General features: G+C 40.5%; 1 pseudogene; it reads left to right on the top strand.

The window, feature by feature from the left end:
- The first annotated feature begins 6,239 nt into the window (after window positions 1–6,239).
- On the top strand, window positions 6,240–16,292 carry LOC129526901 (cofilin-1-like; annotated as a pseudogene).
- The last annotated feature ends 1,844 nt before the right edge of the window (window positions 16,293–18,136 follow it).

Genomic DNA, 18,136 nt, shown 5'->3' on the forward strand with positions numbered 1-18,136 from the left:
GCATGCTTTAATTTTGGATAACGTTCAAGAATAAACACTTGTGGAGCCTTCTCTGTGCCAAATAGTAAACTAGGTATTTCTACAATACCTTATCCCACTTAATTTGCATATCATCAACACAAGATAGGTATTATCATCATCCTGATTTTATAAATGAGGAGACTGTGGTGTAATGAGCAGTACATCTGGAAGTTAACCTCAAGTCTTCAGATTGGAACTCTAGGGCTTTTTCTACTAATACATAGCTACCGCTTAGAAGAAAGGTGGCATAAGATTTTGATTTGAATATCCTATTCCTGGACTCCCAGGATATCTCACTGTATCTCATCAATGCCTCACTAACTTATTGCCTCCCTATGCCCCCAGATAATGTCAACAGTAACAATATTACTCAAATGCTACCAATATGTAAGTTGGTCGTTCTTTCTTTTTGTTTGCATATGACACGTCCCCTACCTAAAAATGTGTCCTCCCTTCCCTCATAACTCTGTATTAATCCCTGACTTTCAAGATCATTTTAGTAATCTTATCACTTCAAGACAGCCATTTGGGGCCAGGCCGGGTGGCTCATGCCTGTAATCCCAGCACTTTGAGAGGCCGAGGTGGGCAGATCACTTGAGGTCAGGAATTTGAGACCAGCCTGGCTAACAGGTGAAACCCCATCTCTACAAAAATACAAAAATTAGCTGGGTGTGGTGGCGCATGCCTGTAATCCCAGCTACTTGGGAGGCTGAGGCAGGAGAATGGCTTGAACCTGGGAGGTGGAGGTTGCAGTGAGCTGAGATTGTGCCACTGCATTCCAGCCTGGGCGACAGGGTGAGACTCCATCTCAAAAAAAAAAAAAAAAAAAAAAAAAAAGGAAGAAACAAAAGAACAAGAACAAGAAAAAAAAAATAAAAAAGAAAGCCACCTGGAGAATGCCAACAATCATGAGTTATGCAGGACCCCCAAATAGACCAACTTTTCCTTTAAAACTCATTTATAATGCTACTATATCATTAATTAGTTTTCATGGCGCAGGTGTTTTAGTGTGTGCATCTTGCATACTTTTAATTGTGTATCTCTTTTGAGGAAGAAAGCTATCTTTCATTGCTGGTGCTTCTTTCCTATAGTATGCCCACATTTTTTATCAACAGAACATCCAGTATTCAAATTTAGAATCAGAGATCAAGTTGTCTAAATGGATTGGTTCCTTTTTGATTTGAACTCTAAGGCTTTTTTATCCTGCTGGTTTTTTTTTTTTTAAGCCACCTGTCTAGTTTAGTCCTCTCACACAGTGATGAATTAGAATTCATACTGCTTGTTATATTAGATATTTCTTTCTTTAATACCCATAATGATTCTTGGCCACTAAGAGACACATCAGGTCAACAACTTGATGTATGTATTATATCAACTACACTTTGTTCCTGTCATCTGAATTATTATCAGAGACAAAGAGTAATTGGGGAAGCCCTGAAAGGCAATAATCACCACTAAGCCATTATCATAGTTTACTGAATTTGATGAATAATATTATTTTGACCTCATATCACATTTGTCTTTCAAGGAGTTGTTGTACCTCATAGTAATTACTAAATACCTAGAATTTACTGTCACTCAGTGTATGGAGACCATGGAGGCGTCAAGGAATGACTTGAACCTGGACATAATTAGTTCTGGACATAATTAATAGTAACACCTGAGATATCCCGAAGAGTAAGGAATAATCCACTTTGAATGAGAGGAACTTAAGAAATTGAAGATTATCCTTCTAAGTCATGAGGGCTTTTTTATTTTAATTCATTTCTAAAATAACCTTTCTATTTTCTGCCTAAGAAAATAGGGTGGCTTGTAAGAAAATTTAAAATTTATCCTTGTCTCCTGAGTGAGGGTAATTGTTAGGAACGTTAAGGAAGGCCCACACAGGTAAGATATGTATAGTTCCAAAGGGCCTGGGCTTTGGAGTCAAGCAGACCTGGATTTAAATCCTCGTTTTGTTATTTAGGATGCTTTGGGGCGCAAGTGATATAAAATCCCCAACTCAAATGTCTTACACATCAAAGAAATTTTTATTTCACAGCAAGAGGTTGGGAGTAGCGTGGTTTCAGAGTCAGTCCATTTTTCACATCAGGAAGTCATCACAGACCCAGATTCTTTCTTGTTTCTTTGCCACCCTTAGTGCTTTGAATTTGTCCTCAGGCTATGGTTGGACAGTATAGCAATGGCGTGTATCATAGCCAGCTACAGCAACATCCAGTAAAAGGAGGGACCGTCTCTTCTTTGGGTCTCTTTTGGAGAGGGACACAACCTTTCCCAGAAACTTCAGAGCAGCCATCTGTTCATATCCCCTCATTTAGAACTGGGTCACACGCATACCCCTGAGCCAATCACCTGCAGGGGGCTGGGGGCATCAGGATTGCCTTAGGGCAATTAGGATTCATCCGCTGGGACTGAGACGCATAGCCCCACAGAGGAGGGCGGGCAAGAAGGGACTGTAGGGAGAGGAAGGAAGGGACTGGAAAGCAAGGAAACAGAGCTCACTAGCTGCGAGACTTTGGGCGCATTCATTAACATGTTTAAATCTTAATTTCTAAATCAGAAACATGGAAATAATACCTACACTATACCTCATAGAAGTGTGAGAATTAGATCAAGTGACCTTTTCGCAGTGCCTGACATGCGGGAAGGTTGATAGATCGTTTTGTTTCAGGGAACTCCAGACTTTGCTTCCCTGTTAATGCTGCTTCTGTCTGGTCTTTTGTGAAGAAACATACCGTTCCCAGTCATGTGTGTGCGTGTGTGTATGTGTGTGTGTGTTTAGAATGTATCCATGGTTCATATGGGAGAGAATTTCTTCTACTTAGCAAGCACCTTCAGAATCTGGAGGAACCTGCACTTATTTGAAGGCAATCGAAAAATTTTCTCTTTAGATGTCTGTGTAATTATGTATTTAATACTACATTTGAAATCAGAATTGGTTGATTGAGATAAATGGAGATAAGCAGAAGGAACATTCAACAAAGATTTCATGTTCAAGTCATTATGCAAAGTACTGGGACAAAGGTGAGGCACAGCAAAAGCAAAAGAAATGTGGAAGAATGGTGAGTTTGTATAAAGAAATAGAATAGTGAGCAATAAGATAGAAAATGCCACGTGACAACACAAATGGCGAGCTTTGAGTGCTATGCCAGAAAGTCGGGACTTTATATTCTTAGCATGGGGCAGGGGACAGCAGGACCATGAAATATTTTCGTTAGAGATTAAACATGAAGAAAACATTCTTATAGAACCTAACCTGGTAGTGGTATAAAAGAACAATTCGAAAGTGTGTAAAGTACTTCCATCAAGCCAGTTAGGAGAATTTAAGTCAGGTTAGTTAGTCTGAAAAGACAAACAACCTTCAAACCCTCATGACATAAACAAGTAAATGTTTATTTCTCACCCATCTGACCTGTTTGTTTCCAGGAAGCAAGGAGCTCTGTTCTTTATGTTCACACAGATATCCAGCCTGGTGGATAGTGCCACCACCGTAAATGGTGATGATTACCATGACAAAGGGAAAGAAAGCTCTAAGGGGTATCACACCAGCAATTAAATGCCTTGGCATGAAGCAACACACAGTGGTGTGGTGGGGCCAGCTTATGCCAGCTCACAAAAGCCAATTGTGTGCGCCTCTTCCCAACTCCACAGCCAAGTCTGTCGTGTTGATAGTTCTAAATCAGCCAGGCTGGGAATATTTACACGACAGAAACTGGCAAGCAGTACAAATCATGGTTCCCTCTTCCTCTCACTCCTCCCCACCAAAAAAAGATACCTAGTAGTTAAACTTTTACCAACACGCCTCCAGATTCACTTCACTTTCACTCAGGACTCATTGGCCAGAACTAGGCATGTAGCTCAACCCTGATACAAAGGGATCAAGAAGTTCAATCCTGCTATTGCCTCAAAGGGAGAGAGCCACAAATATTTAGTGAACACTGATGACAACCACAGGTTAATGCCAGAGCCCAGGTGTTTATTCATTTATAAATTCATTCAACAATAGCATCTATAACACGTTAGACTTTAACCTGGGAGCAGTAAAAAAGAGAAGCAGAAGAGTTTTAAGCACGGATGGGATGCCAGTTATCAACTTCTTGCCTCTCAACTCCTAATCTACCCTCCACTGGCCGGCTTGAGATGCTGGAGATGGATCCTGTAAACATTTTCTTTTGCTAGTAGAGGCTGCAGGACGGACACTGAAGAAGGAAAGGGCTTGTTCCTGGTTGCAGTGAGATTTCTGTTTCTTGATCCTATAGTACTCCTCTGGTATGAGAGATACTAGTATCAGTGGCGCTCATGTCCAGAAAGTTTCAGAGGCAACCTGAAGGGTAACTTCTTAGCAAGTTCCATGGATGTCTCAGTCAGTTTCCCAGCATGTACAGCAGCAGCCCCCGCCTCCAGGTGGCTTCCTGGTGGCTCTTCAGTGAGTCCTACTGATGCTGCAGTTTCTCAATGAGTTCAACAGCATGTCCCATGGGCAGCTTCCCCACAAGTTTTTCTAGCACGTGATTATAGATGGTTTCCTGTCTGCCAGTCTCAACCTGGCAGTATCAGAACAGGAGACTTCCAGCTTGCCAGCCTCACCCCATAGCTCTCTACCTGCTAACCTCCACCTCCCAGCTGTGGAATAGCTCTGGTTAAGGCTACTTTATGACCACGAGGGATGTGGCACATTAGAGAATAAATCACCACCATGGAGATGAATGGAGAGCAGATAAACAGTGGCTTCATAGGTTCGCTGGAAGGTGAAGGAAATGTCTAGAGAAATTGAAAGTGAGGTGACATCATTGGTAATGGAGTAACAGCCAGGATTCAACAGGATCGGGATGAGGGTGAGCCCACCAAGACCAAGTCATGCTACTGCAGGTCGGATCCTGTCTTTATTTAAAATGTAGATATTTTGCTCATTTTGATGTATTTTACATTAATTTTCATTTTTTAAAACATAGTACGTTAAAATAGTATTTATCTTGATTACCGAATTTTTTTTTTTTGGCACCTACTTAAATTGTGCATGCTTCCCTCACCCTTGTCCTGGCTCTGGCAGCAGTTTCAGAGGGTCTGAGAGAGTTTGGGAAACAAGGGGAGTGGGAGGCAGGCAGAGTGGGCTGCCAGATCTCAGGCTAGAAAATGCAGAACATGGTGAAGACAGCAAGAACCTTAACTAATAGGTCTGAGGCTAAGTAGTGATGGCAGTCAGAAAGCTTTTAAATAAAAATGTTAAGGACATAGCAAGAGAAAATGGATAGAACAGAGTGCATATGGAGACTTTTTATATTGGTGATAGAACTAGTAAGCAGGTAATTAAAGATGATCCTCTTCTTGAGGAAGACATGATAATATATGCAGTAGGAAAACAAAAGACTTAAAAGGAATGACAAGGACTAACTAATAGGACCTGGCAATTATTTTGGGGAAGACGTGCGGTGGTAGAAGGCAAATGACAGGGAGGGTCCAGAAATGACTGCATGGATGAACCTGGAGGACATTATGCTAATTGAAATAAACCGGATTTATAAAGACAAACATTGCATGATCTCACTTATATGTGGAACCTAAAAAAGTCAAACTCATAGAAGCAGAGAGTAGAATGGTGGTTACTAGATGCTTGAGGGAGGGGGAAACGGGGAGGTAATGGTTAAAGGGTGCAACATTTTAGTTGTGTGAGGTAAATTCTGGAGATCTACTATATATATAGCATAGCATCTATAGCTGGCAATTCTATACTACATACTTCAGATTGATAAGAGGTTAGATCTTATGCTAAATGTTCTTACTAAAAAACAACAAGAACAACAACAATACTAATAAAGGGAGTGGGAGAAAACTTTGGGAAGTGATGGATGTATTTACAGCCGTGTTGGTAGCATAGTCATCCCAAACTCATTGAGATGTATATATTAAATATGGGCAGCTTTTTGTATGTCAGTCGTATTTCAATATGGGGGTTTAAATAAATAAATAAATAGATTTTTAAATAACAAATTTAAAAATGACTTCAATTATGGACTAGGACATTAGGAGACTGGTTGTCCCTTTAATAGAAATAAGGGTGTTAGTAAGAGAGGATCTGTCATGCTGAGTTTGGGGGAAGTGGCCATATCAAGATGGCTTTTCAGTCTGGGCTTGGTTCTTGTCGGGGTTGAGGCTGGAGAGGTGGGTGGTATCCAGGTGGTGCTAGTGATGGCAGAGGTCTCTGAGGGCCTGTCTGTGAGATGGCAGAGGTCTCTGAGGGTGAGTCTGTGAGATGGCAGAGGTCTTTGCGGACCGATGCAGAGCAGGTGAGGGAATGCTCAGTGGGAAACAATCACTTTTGAAGACCCATACTCGGCTCCCCACCCTCCCAAGAGTTGATCCAGGCTCCATAAACACCAACCTGGCCTCAAAAGACACCCCGATTCCTCCTTGGACCTGGACCCAGTATAAAAACTCCCCTTTCCTTCATAGTTTGATCAGAAGAATTTAGTTTCCCAAAAGCAACTTTTACTGGAGAAAACTAACAACAATCACAAAAATTCCAAAAGCCTAACAATAAGATGTTTTCAGACTATGCTCTGCTCATTGAAACTGAAATGTAACTAGACTGTATACAAATCAGGTCACCTGCAGTCCTGCCCCACCGAGCTCAGATTCCTCTTCCTTGACATATGCACACCTATTTCTCTAGCCTGCTTGTTTCATCTTAATCTTGTTCATTAACAGATTGGTAAGGCTGTTTATACCAGTTGGAGAAGTGATGGTTCCTCTCCGATTGTTCTAAAATAGCATTTAAGGTCTCCGTGGGGGCACACAGAGATATACCATGAGAAGAAAATTAATGATGCCCCACCAATGCACGAAAAACCTTGGTTGAAATATTTCAGAAATCTACAAAAGAAAATATTTTTCCCTAGCATATATTTTTGTGTGTTTTCCATAATGAGGGTGTATTACATTTTCCATAGGTAAAAAATGAATTGCACTTAAAAGTAATTAGAAGACCACAGTGCTTAGAGATTTATCTAATACAAAACAGAATAGTCAAGTTATCATGTTTAGAAAATAGCATTTTTGCTTCTGCAGAGGAGTTGGGCATTTTCTATAGGTAGTCCAGGGTACATTTGAGAGAAGTCTATTATTTCTTGTATTATTTGGTACATACACCATTAGAGAGACTTGAAGAAGGCTTTTACTGATTAAATATTTACCAGTAAATGCTTGACAGCAACCTAACCACCTCTTAAGCATTCAAATAAGTGGTGAAAGTGTCCCAGAGGAAAGAAACACAGGGAAATTATATAAGACAGAATTTCTAGCAACTCCTTTAATGCATGCTTTATGACCTCTGGAAAGCTAAGAGAATATCTGGTTTGTAATATATTTCACACCTTTATCTTTCAAAGGCTCTACTTAGAAAATCCTCCACATTCATTGGTATTGCGTAACTAATTTCGTAGTTTTGGAAAACCAAAGAGTTGCCTCAAATGAAGAAAAAAAGCCAGGAATTCCAAGATGACCTGACAAGGAAGCTCTTGGCATGCCTTGATCTTTTTTCCACCCATCCAACATGCATGCATTCAGATGCATATACTCTGGTAAGCAACATACTTACTGCCATGGAGGCTGTGAAAATGACTAAGCCACCCTGAAAGTGACTTGCATTTTAGTAGGAAAGATAAGATAGGCACACAAAGAACTAGAGCAACACCAGGGAGCCTGTGACAGGTGGCCCAGATCTTCAAAGATGGTGCCGTGAGTAGGGAATAATCATGTTTTACTGGGAAAGCCAGAAAAAGTTTTGATTCAGAATTAGTTGAAGCATCTGAATTTGGGGAAAGTATTTCCTTCAGCAGCCTTGTATGGCAGGCAGAGAGGGACATCCAGGCAGGAGAAAGAAGATAAACAAGAATCAAATTCAGGTTTTGGAAGGACCTGGAGCTTATATAATTATCACAGCATTCTTTGAGAAAAGTAACATCAAAGTATTTTTTAAATTGATAGGGCCCTTCCACATCTATGAGTGGCCCTAAAGCTTAAGTTTCCTGAGCCTCATGGGTCCTCCATTCTTGAGACCAAGCTGCAGAATCAAGCAGACTGAGTCCAAGTTGGTTTCTGTCACTTGCTATGAGCATTCATTTCTTCAAATAATATCTACTTCAAATAATACCTACTTGTAAAGTTAGATATAGCAACCTGATATTTCTGCTAAGGAACTATTCCTCCCTTACTCCCAGACAAATTGCCTGAGCCCAACTCTAACTTCATGGGTGGGTTATACGGCTTGGCTCGTGAAATAAGTGTAATCCACTGGGCATGTGACCCGAACCAGGCCAAACTGAATCGATCCCCCAAGATATTGCTGTAGCCAACAATACTTCCTTTTCCACTGGGGTGCTAAAGGAGTCGAATGTAAGCCTAGAGCAGCTGGTGGAATTCGAAGCCAACAGAGAGAACTGCAGAGCCTAAGGACAGAGATAGTAGTTTAATGGCACTTCTGAGCTGTGCTTGCACCAGTTCAGGAGGGTTTCTGTTGTTTCCAGTCACTAGGGCCCTAATACACTACAATGATGGCAATCCTATGACGTTGGATTACCCAGCAAATATCTAACCATTTGTTGATCACCTGCTATGTGCAAGGCAGGGCCTCCTGTGCTGGTCTCTGCTAGGAACACAGAGTTGAGGTCCTGCTTTCATAGAACATTTGGGTGCTACTTGACCACATGGAATGACTGGCTTTAACTCTGTCCAGCCAACTTTCCCCTGTTTTATCACAGCACTCTTTGAGAAAAGCAATAGCAAAGTGTTTTTAAAATTGATAGGTCCCTTCCACATACATGAGTGGCCCTAAAGCTACTCACATATATGTCAGCTATCCCCTTCACATACATGACAGTTATGCCTGAAAGACAAACTGATCCACATTTTGCTGAAAAAACTGACTTTATTGATAACATTGGTCAAACAGCAGATGTGATTGGTGCTTTCATATGTAAATTTAGGATTGTGTAGATTATCTTTGGTGACTTATGAACAATTTCCAGCCATAACTCTACCTCTAACTTTCATCAATTGCTGGAATTTAAGTGAGAGCAAGTGACACGATTTTTGGCATAGCTTTAAGTACACCATAATTTATTTACCTAAAGTCAGTTGTTGGCAAACTTTTATGCTATAGCTATGATTTGTAACATATTCCTTGTGGCAAACTGGCAACTGATCAATCTCGCCAATGTTCTCGAGCACCAGCACTGAGAACCATCAATGTGTAGATGACACCAAATTCCAGATCATACCGTGTATCTGATTCCTGCCCCAGAGAGGGAGCTGAACGCAGGACCTTTTGTCCAGCACGGTACCCTTATCACCTGGCAGAGTGTTTGCCACAGAAAGCTCAGTGAATGTTTATTGAACTTAACTGAACTCCACCTCCTATAACAGTTGTAACTGCACTCTCTGCTTTATCAAAGCAAACAGCATAGCAGTTCTAAGCTAAATCCTTCCTGTTATTTCTTCTGCTCAGAAAACTCATGTGGAGCAAATCATATCCTTACCACTGTCAAAAAATACTTACAGCTCACAGCCAAGATGGTACATTTTTGGCCTAGTAGTTCTGAAACTGAACTGCACACTGGAATCACCCGAAGAGCTTTTACAAATCCTAATGCCCAAGTTGCATCCTGGACCAATTGACTGAGAATTGCTGCATGAGACCCTGGTGTCAGTATGTTGTTAAAGCCTCCCAGGTGATTCAGATGATTCCAATATGCTGCCAAGTTTGAGAACAAGTATAGTAGAGCAGCACTTATATACAGTTTCAGCACTATTTCTGTAATTATCTCACCTTATTATTTGTCATCTATGTTGTCTTAGTCCAGACCAGCCCTGAAATATAATGGTTTTATAATGCCAGTAACAAAATATTAGCTATCTGATATCATCTTCATTGTGGAATGGTTAAAATCTCAGCTGCCTCTCTTAAGATCCAAGAGGGAAGAATAATAGGCAACTTCTGGGATTTCCTCCCTCCCCAACTTCCTTCTTTGAGAACTCTCTGAACTTTACCCACTCATGGAAATGGGCTACTGAAGCCATGGCTATACTCTATGGCCTGCTCCCCATACTCCTACAACCAACATACCCTGTCATCTTACCATTGCTTAGAGGATCTTAAACCTGAGGATGCACTGGAATCATCTGGAGGGCTTCTGATAACAGATTCCTTGGTTCCACCTCCAGAGTCTCTGTTTCAATAAGACTAAAATAGGGCTGAGAATTTGCATTTCTGGCAATTCGCAGGAGTTGCTGGTGCTGCTGTTCTGGAAACCACCCTTGAAGAAATATTGCCATTGCCTATATAGACCTAACCCAGACTGGGTTGATGACATTGTCTTATTCCCGACTCAGATGAAAACTCTGCAGATTGGCACAGTCATTTCCCAGGGCTATCATAACAAAGGACTACAGACTGAGTGGTTTAAAACAGAGATTTATCCTATCACACTTGCAAAAGCTAGAAATTCAAAATCAGTATGTCAGCAAGGTCTTGCTCTCTCTGGAAGCTGAAGGAGAAGTTCGTTTCTTGCCTCTTTTAGCTTCTGGCTTTTGCTGGCAATCCTTAGCGTTCCCTGGCTTGTAAGAGCATCACTCCCTCTCCACATCTATCACCACATGGCCTGGAGGTCAGAGTCTCTTCTCTTACAATGGATGAAGGGTGTACCCTATTTCAGCATGACCTCATCTTACATAATTACATCTGCGACAAACTTATTTCTAAAAAAGGTCACATCTGAGACATTTGGGGTTAGGGCTTCAACATATATTTTTGGGTTGACACAATTCAACCCATAACAACAGGTATATCAAAAATTTCTGGGGCTCCTAAATTCCATCATATGCCCACAGGAGTGGAGGATCCTGTCTGCAGAAAGAGAAGGTTGTTCCGCAAGTGCAGAGAGGAAGCAGAGAGCTGGAGCTTGTCATGCTGGAGAAGGACAATGGACAGAGCAACTTTCTTGATTCCAAATGTGTTCCTGCCCCTGCTCACAAGCCCTGCTGCAGTTCACACCCTCAGTTTCCATGAGCTATACAGCATTCCTTTGATTCGAAAAGTCTCCCTTTTTGAGTTAATCCATTCTTATTGAGCTTCTATTACTTGCAATCGAAAGAGCAGATCTAAGAGAAGGTATGTCTCCCCTGTACTCTAACAGGCCATGACTGACTTCTTCCACTCCTGGCATTTGCTATTTCTCCTGTTATTGCAGATGCTTGACTTGCTATTTCTGTTCTTGTTGCATTTTCCTGAAATGGAGAAATAGCCTTCCTTTGGCCATTATAGACTCTGGGGAGTCTACAGAGTGCTTGGCATCTCACTCTGGCATCTTTTGAAAGATGCTTAATGACATTTTTCTTGCTTTCAACTGGCTTTTTGAAATTCCAGCCTCTTTCCATGGTGTAGCCTCCCTGGAGCAGGGTGGCTGGGACATGAGAGAACACACCGGGCTGCTTTGTAAGTGTTCTCTCTGTTATGACTACCATACAGTGCTTGGAGACTATGTGGACTCAACTTTCTCTCCACTCAAACACCTTCAGTATTCAAGATCCTTCCTGGAGGGTGAAGGAGTCGCATTGTCTCTGACTTTGGGGGACTCTTAGTTCTGGCTGTTGGAAAGGACTTGTGCTGGGTATTTTGTACTTGCCTCTCAGGTCTACTGTCTACACTTCTTCATGCTGCACTGGGCTTTAGGAGGCCGATCCACATGGACTGCATGCATGGGCTCCCTTCCCCTCTGGCTCCTGAGTAGGCCTGACCAAGAGGGCACACTGACAGGAGATTGGATGAAGGGAGGGAGGAGAGAGAGACTAGGGTGTTCAGTTCCCCTGCTCACTTCCTAGGGTTGTCATTGGCTGACTGCTTCCCTCAGGTGAAGGTGACAGCTCTGAGAGGCGGCCGTTTCCATGGAGTCCTCTCTGTCACAGTAACTGCTCTCCCCCTTACCTTTCCAAGTCTAGGGATGGTAACAAGACCCAACCATCACCCTAGATATCACGTCATCCTTTAAAATCTCCCTATCCCCTGCCCACATCTGTAAACTCTTTTAAGCTTACACCATTTGAATGTGTTTCTCTTTCCTGATGGGACCCCAACCCATACAGAGCCTTGACCTTAACGTGACCAGTCTGCCCCATTAAAGGCTCTGGAAGCCCAGGGAGCCTACTGATTCTTGCTTTACCCATTCCCAGGGAATGTTATGCTTGACTAAATTTTTTGGTTTAGACACAGACACCGAGACTCTTGTTATCAGCTTTCTGTTACTTTCTCCTTTTGCATAGTCCAGTGATTTTCAACCTTGAATATAAACCAGAACCACCATAGTTTCTTCCTGTTAATTTGAGCCTATCCTGTCTTTTTTATTATGGTATAATTATTCCAAGTCAGAAGCAATCCCTTTTCTTTTGATTCATACCTTCCTACAACGCCTACTACAGGGTCATGCACACAGTAGATTTAACAAAACATATAAACTTAGTGATTATGTACTCTAGATGAAGTTCAAAGGAAGATTAAAATTCTTTTTTGACACACTATTAATAATTGTTTCTTATACACTAGTATATACTAAGATGTTTTAGAGAAAAGAAGATAGCTACAATTGTTGTTGATGAAATCAGTTTTCAAAATGTCATTCACTGTATTTGTCCAAAGATTTCATGAAAATGAAAATTTTATCTCTGAGTGTCCACTTGAAAATCAGCTGATGTGTGTACAGACAGATGATATTCATGTGAATAAAACTAAACATATGTGTTATCTCTCAAATTTTCTTCTTAGAATTTCAAAAAATTGCTCAAGTTTGTGAATACAAAGTGAAAGAAACAACCAAGAAATCAGAGTAAGAATATTTATGGCCAAGTCTCCATTTCATAAACTCTTTATTAAAATTCAATTTCTATAGCCTACACCTTCATCATTTCTTACCTGGATTGCTGCAGCAGTCTCTTACCTGGCCAACTCATTTTCTCTTTTCATATATATTTTTTTCCATTCTTCACCTAGCAGCCAGAATGGCCTTTTAAAAATGCATGCCATAACCTCTATTTCTGTCAGTGATTTAGTGACTTGTGCTGGATTAGCTCTCTACCATAAACAACTAGAATATTGAATAAAATAATAAAAATAACTCTTTCCAGATGTTAAATAATAGACAACACAGGACTCTGATCTTTGAGGGAAAAAAAAATGTGAAGCAATCCCCTTTATCACCTTGAATTTTTGCCTAGAGGTATTTTCCATACTAAGACTTTGAGAAGAGGAGCCCCAAATACAATGCAGTAATCTCATTGACTCAGGAGACAGAGATCAGAATTTGGGGCTACTGAGACAGCAAGAATTTGTAGGGCAGGGTATCAAAGAGAAAGGAGCTGTGCAGAGAAAAAGCTCCAAAAACTATCTGGCAATGCCCCTAAGTCTTTAGCCGAATAATAAACTGTGCATATACAGTGCAAGACTCCATGAGACAAGGCAAGGAACTAAGAAGAAAATATAACTAATGGAAAACAGTGACCCTAGCCACTACTGGAGCTTTCACAGGAATGGTAGACATTTAAGTTCCAAAGAGCTAGGGTGAATAAATGTTTTGAAAACCTCCAGCATTCAGTAGAAGTCTCAGCAAAGCCAGGCTTTAGGAGTAGGGCTAATTTATCCTAAGCTAAAGGCTATGCTAGTGCTCAACTCACCTTAACAATGCTTAAAAACAAGCCTTGAAAAAGCTACTCTCTAAGTAAATTATCTGCCTATGAGACAAGACACAGACTATTACTAAGACAACAGAATGCAGATACTCATCAATGTAGCATTCATAATGTCTGGCATAAAACAGAAAATTACTAGACTTGCGAAGAAGAAAGCATGTGTGATTTACAATCAAGAGAAAAATCAGTTAACAGAAACAGACCCAAATGACAGACAATGGAACTAGCAAACAAGGACTTTAAAATAGGTATTTTAAACATGTTCAGGAATTTGAAAGAAAATATGGATGTAATAAGGGAAGGAACAAATAGAGAATCTCAGTAGAGAAAAGGAAACTATAAAACACGACCAAATAAAAGTTTTGACCAGAAAAAGACAATACCTGCAACGAAAACAGTGAGATTACAGAAGAAAAGACCAGTCAGTGAATTTGCAGGTATAACAGAAACTGTCTGAACAGAAGCACATATAGGAAAAAAAAGGCTTAAACACTGAGCAGAGACTTGGTAACCTATGGGACAATATCAAGTCCTTAACATACACATACTCAGGAGGAGAAAAGATAGATATTGGGGGGAAATATAAGAAGATATAATGGTTGAAAGTTTTTCACATTTGATTTAAAAAATAATAAATCAGCTGGGCACAGTGGCTCACGCCTGTAATCCCAGCACTTTGGGAGGCTGAGGTGGGTAGATCATGAGGTCAGCAGATCAAGACCATCCTGGTTAACACGGTGAAACCCCGTCTCTACTAAAAATACAAAAAATTAGCCGGGCGTGGTGGCAGGCGCCTGTAATCCCAGCTACTTGGGAGGCTGAGCCAGGAGAATGGTGTGAACCTGGGAGGCAGAGCTTGCAGTGAGCTGAGATTGCACCACTGCACTCCAGCCTGAGTGACAGAGCGAGACTCCATCTCAAAAAAAATAATAATAGTAATAATAAATCCACGGATGCAAGAAGCTCAATAATCTCCAAACAGGATAACTGTAATGAAAGATATACCAAGGTACCTCATGATCAAATGGCTAAAACTAGTGATAGAGAATATTAAACACAGCCAGAAAAAACCTGATACATTACCTAGAGGAGAACAAGGGTAGGAAAACTATAGATTTTCATTAGAAATTATACAAACCAGAAAATAATGGAACACTATCTTTAAAGTGCTGAGGAAAACAGTCAATGTCGAATTCTATATTTAGCAAAAAATATCCTTTAAAAATAAAGGTAAAATACAGACATTTGCAAACCAAAAAGAGAGAGAGAGAGTATTTATCACCAGCAGAATGGCACTAAAATAAATGTTAGAGGAAGTTTTATGGGCTGAAAGATGATGATACTGGAAGGCAACTTGGATCTAAAAGTAATAAGGAGCACAAAAATGATAACTACGTATTTAAATAGAAAATACTTTTCATTTAATTTATTTAAAATTTAATTTTATTTCTTAACTGCATAAAATGTTTAAAACAAAATAAACAGTAGGTTTTGTAACATAAATAAAAGTAAAATGCATGACAATAATGATAAAAGATAGGGAAGAATGAAAGCATACTGTTTCTTATGTTGTGTGTGAGTAAAATATTATTATTTGAAGGTAGTTGTGATCACTGTTCTATAGCCTGCTCCTCATTCTGAGTATAAGTCAGGAAATTACCTAAGTAATAAAAATATAAGGTGAAATGTGACAAGTGCCATGACAGAAATGGAAGGGAAATCCTAGGATGGTTCAAAGAGAAAGCTCTTATCTTGTTTTAGGGAATTGGGAAGGGGCTAACAGGAAAAGGATGGCATTGGGTGGTATTCCAGGCCCCAAAAAGAGTATTTATTTACTTATTTAACAAGTATCTATTACATTTCTACCTTGATCCAATCACTGGGCCGTTCTCTTTTAAATAAAAAAGCGGTCCTTCTTTTTGATGAAAGTGTTCACAGCTTGGTGGGATGCTCTTACGTGAAAAACAAAAACAAGCAAAAACAGTGCAGTAGTCAGATCCTAGCAGCAGCTGCAGCAGCTCTCCTCTTCCCTGGCTCTTCTTACCATCTCCTTTTCACTTCCAAAAACAAGGCTTCCAGGGTGGTTGCCTCTGACAGAATCACAAGGTGATTAATGACATGAAGGGGTGCAAGTCTTTGATGCCAGAGGAGGTGAAGAAGCGCAAGAGGAGGTGCTCTTCTGCTTGAGTGATGACAGGAAGAACGTCATCCTGGAGGGCGCAAGATCTTGGTGGGTGATGTGGGCCAGACTGTCGATGACCCCATGCCACCTTTTCAAGATGGAACCAGACAAGGACTGTCACTATGTCCTCTATGATGCAGCTCTGGAGACCAAGGAGAGCACAAAGAGGGACCTGGTTTTTATCTTCTGGGCCCCTGAGTCTGCTAAACAGCTCCTGTACCCACTAGAGTTTCCTCCTCCCTTCATCTCTGACAGTTCTGGCCTTCTCAAACCACTTTTGGTCTTGATTCCTCTTGGGTTGAAGCAGATCAATTTCCCCCAGTCATCCCAGTTTGAGGAGGGGGCTGTGCTTTTTTAACAACATCCCCACTCCCCACCTGTTTCCCCCTTCCCATGCTGCCAACTTCTAAGCACAATAGTGACTCTGTGCTTGTCTGTTTGGTTCTGCATATAAATAGAATGTTGTGAGATGACTCCTTCCCATGCTGGCTGATTCCTCTCCCTATTCCCCTGGTCACAGCCACTCATGTAAGCAGGACCAGCCAGGGACCTTCAATTAAAAAAAAAAAAAAAGACAATTAAAAAAAAAAGAAGCAGTGCATGTTCAAGGAAAAATTCGTGTAAACTACAAAGAGGAAAGTTGAAGAAACTATTGGAAAATGTAGCTGGGACCATGCTGTGATTGCTCTTGAATGTTAGTCTACATAATCTTGCAGCACAATGTTATATAGTAGAACCTCATTTATGTGAAATAATAAAACATTATTAGCCAATCTTATTGAACACTTCCTATGTGTTGAGGAATATACTAGGCTCTTTCCATGTATTATCTCAATTAAGCCTTACAACAGTTCTACTTATAAAATAGATAAAATCATTATTAGATGCGGAAATGAAGGCTTAAAGAGTAAAGTTGGTAGATATTAAGATATTTGCATTCATGGATTCCTGCTTGGTTGTGGAGTATTACCCTTTATATATATTAATGGGTTCAATTTGTTTTTTTCACTTATTATTTTTCACCTACGTTCATTAGAGATATTGGCAATAATTTTCCTCTCTTATAGTGCCCTTATTAGGCTTGATATCAAAGTTATGCAGGTTTCATAAACTATGTTATGAATTCCTCCCTCTTTTTCTACTCTCTGGAAGAGTTTGTGTCACATTAGGGATCTTTATTCCTTAAATAGTTGGAAGAATTTATCTATGCATTTCGCCTTTTTTTCTTGGATTTTGACCTCTGAAGTTCTGACTGTGTTGGCTACTTTGTGATGTTTTCACACAGTGGTTTTTTATATTTTAATCAGCTTTTATAATTATTCTCAGAAAGGTAGTTGGTCTGATACAACTGAGTCATCACAAGGTCATATTTTCAGGGCTACATGTAAATGACACATAGATTATTAACACTGAATATTTGGAAACATAGGCACATTGGTATTAAATCATGAAAAGCCTCAGATTCCAGAGAATACTAAGCACCCCCTGACAGTTTTTGAGTAAAGACACAATATGATCAGGGACAGAATTAGGAAAGTAGACGTGGCAGTGATGTATGCAATGAAAGGCAGAAAATACAAGTAAGTGTCCTGCAAAAATTCAGGGAAAAGCAAAGTAGAGTCTGCTTAGGAGAGTATCCATTAAAATATAAAAGAGTTCCTTTAAACCAGTGGTTCTCAAAGTGGGTCCCTGGAATAGCAGCAGAAGCATCACCAGGGAATTTGCTAGAAATGCAGATTCTCAGCCCTGCCCCAGACCCACCAAATTGGAATGTCTGGGGAGAGACCCAACAACCTGTGTTCTAACAAATCTTCCAGCTGATTCCCACGCTCATCCAGGTTTGCAGCCCACTACTTTAAACCAAAGTTTAGCCTCCTTCACAGCTATCAATGACTACGAGGCCCCAGTTCTGGCCAATGAGACATATGGAGAAGTCTGCTTGGGGTACCTGTAGGAAAACGTTTGCTTTCCTGATCAAAAGGACAGATGATGCCGGGGCTGCCCATTTTCCTTCTTCCTCCCATGACTGCTGATTGACGTAGTGACTAAGAGGCAAAAAAGCATAAGAACTGAGAAACCCAACAGGTTAAAGATGGCAGGGCAGAGATCTACAAGAGTCAGTGTTCTTGATAACATTTCTCTGCCCCACACCGGGCTGTACAGTTACAGTGACATAACTAAATGAATTTATCGTTCAAATCA

This window comes from Gorilla gorilla, chromosome 16, assembly GCF_029281585.2.
Source record: "Gorilla gorilla gorilla isolate KB3781 chromosome 16, NHGRI_mGorGor1-v2.1_pri, whole genome shotgun sequence".
NCBI lineage: Eukaryota > Metazoa > Chordata > Mammalia > Primates > Hominidae > Gorilla > Gorilla gorilla.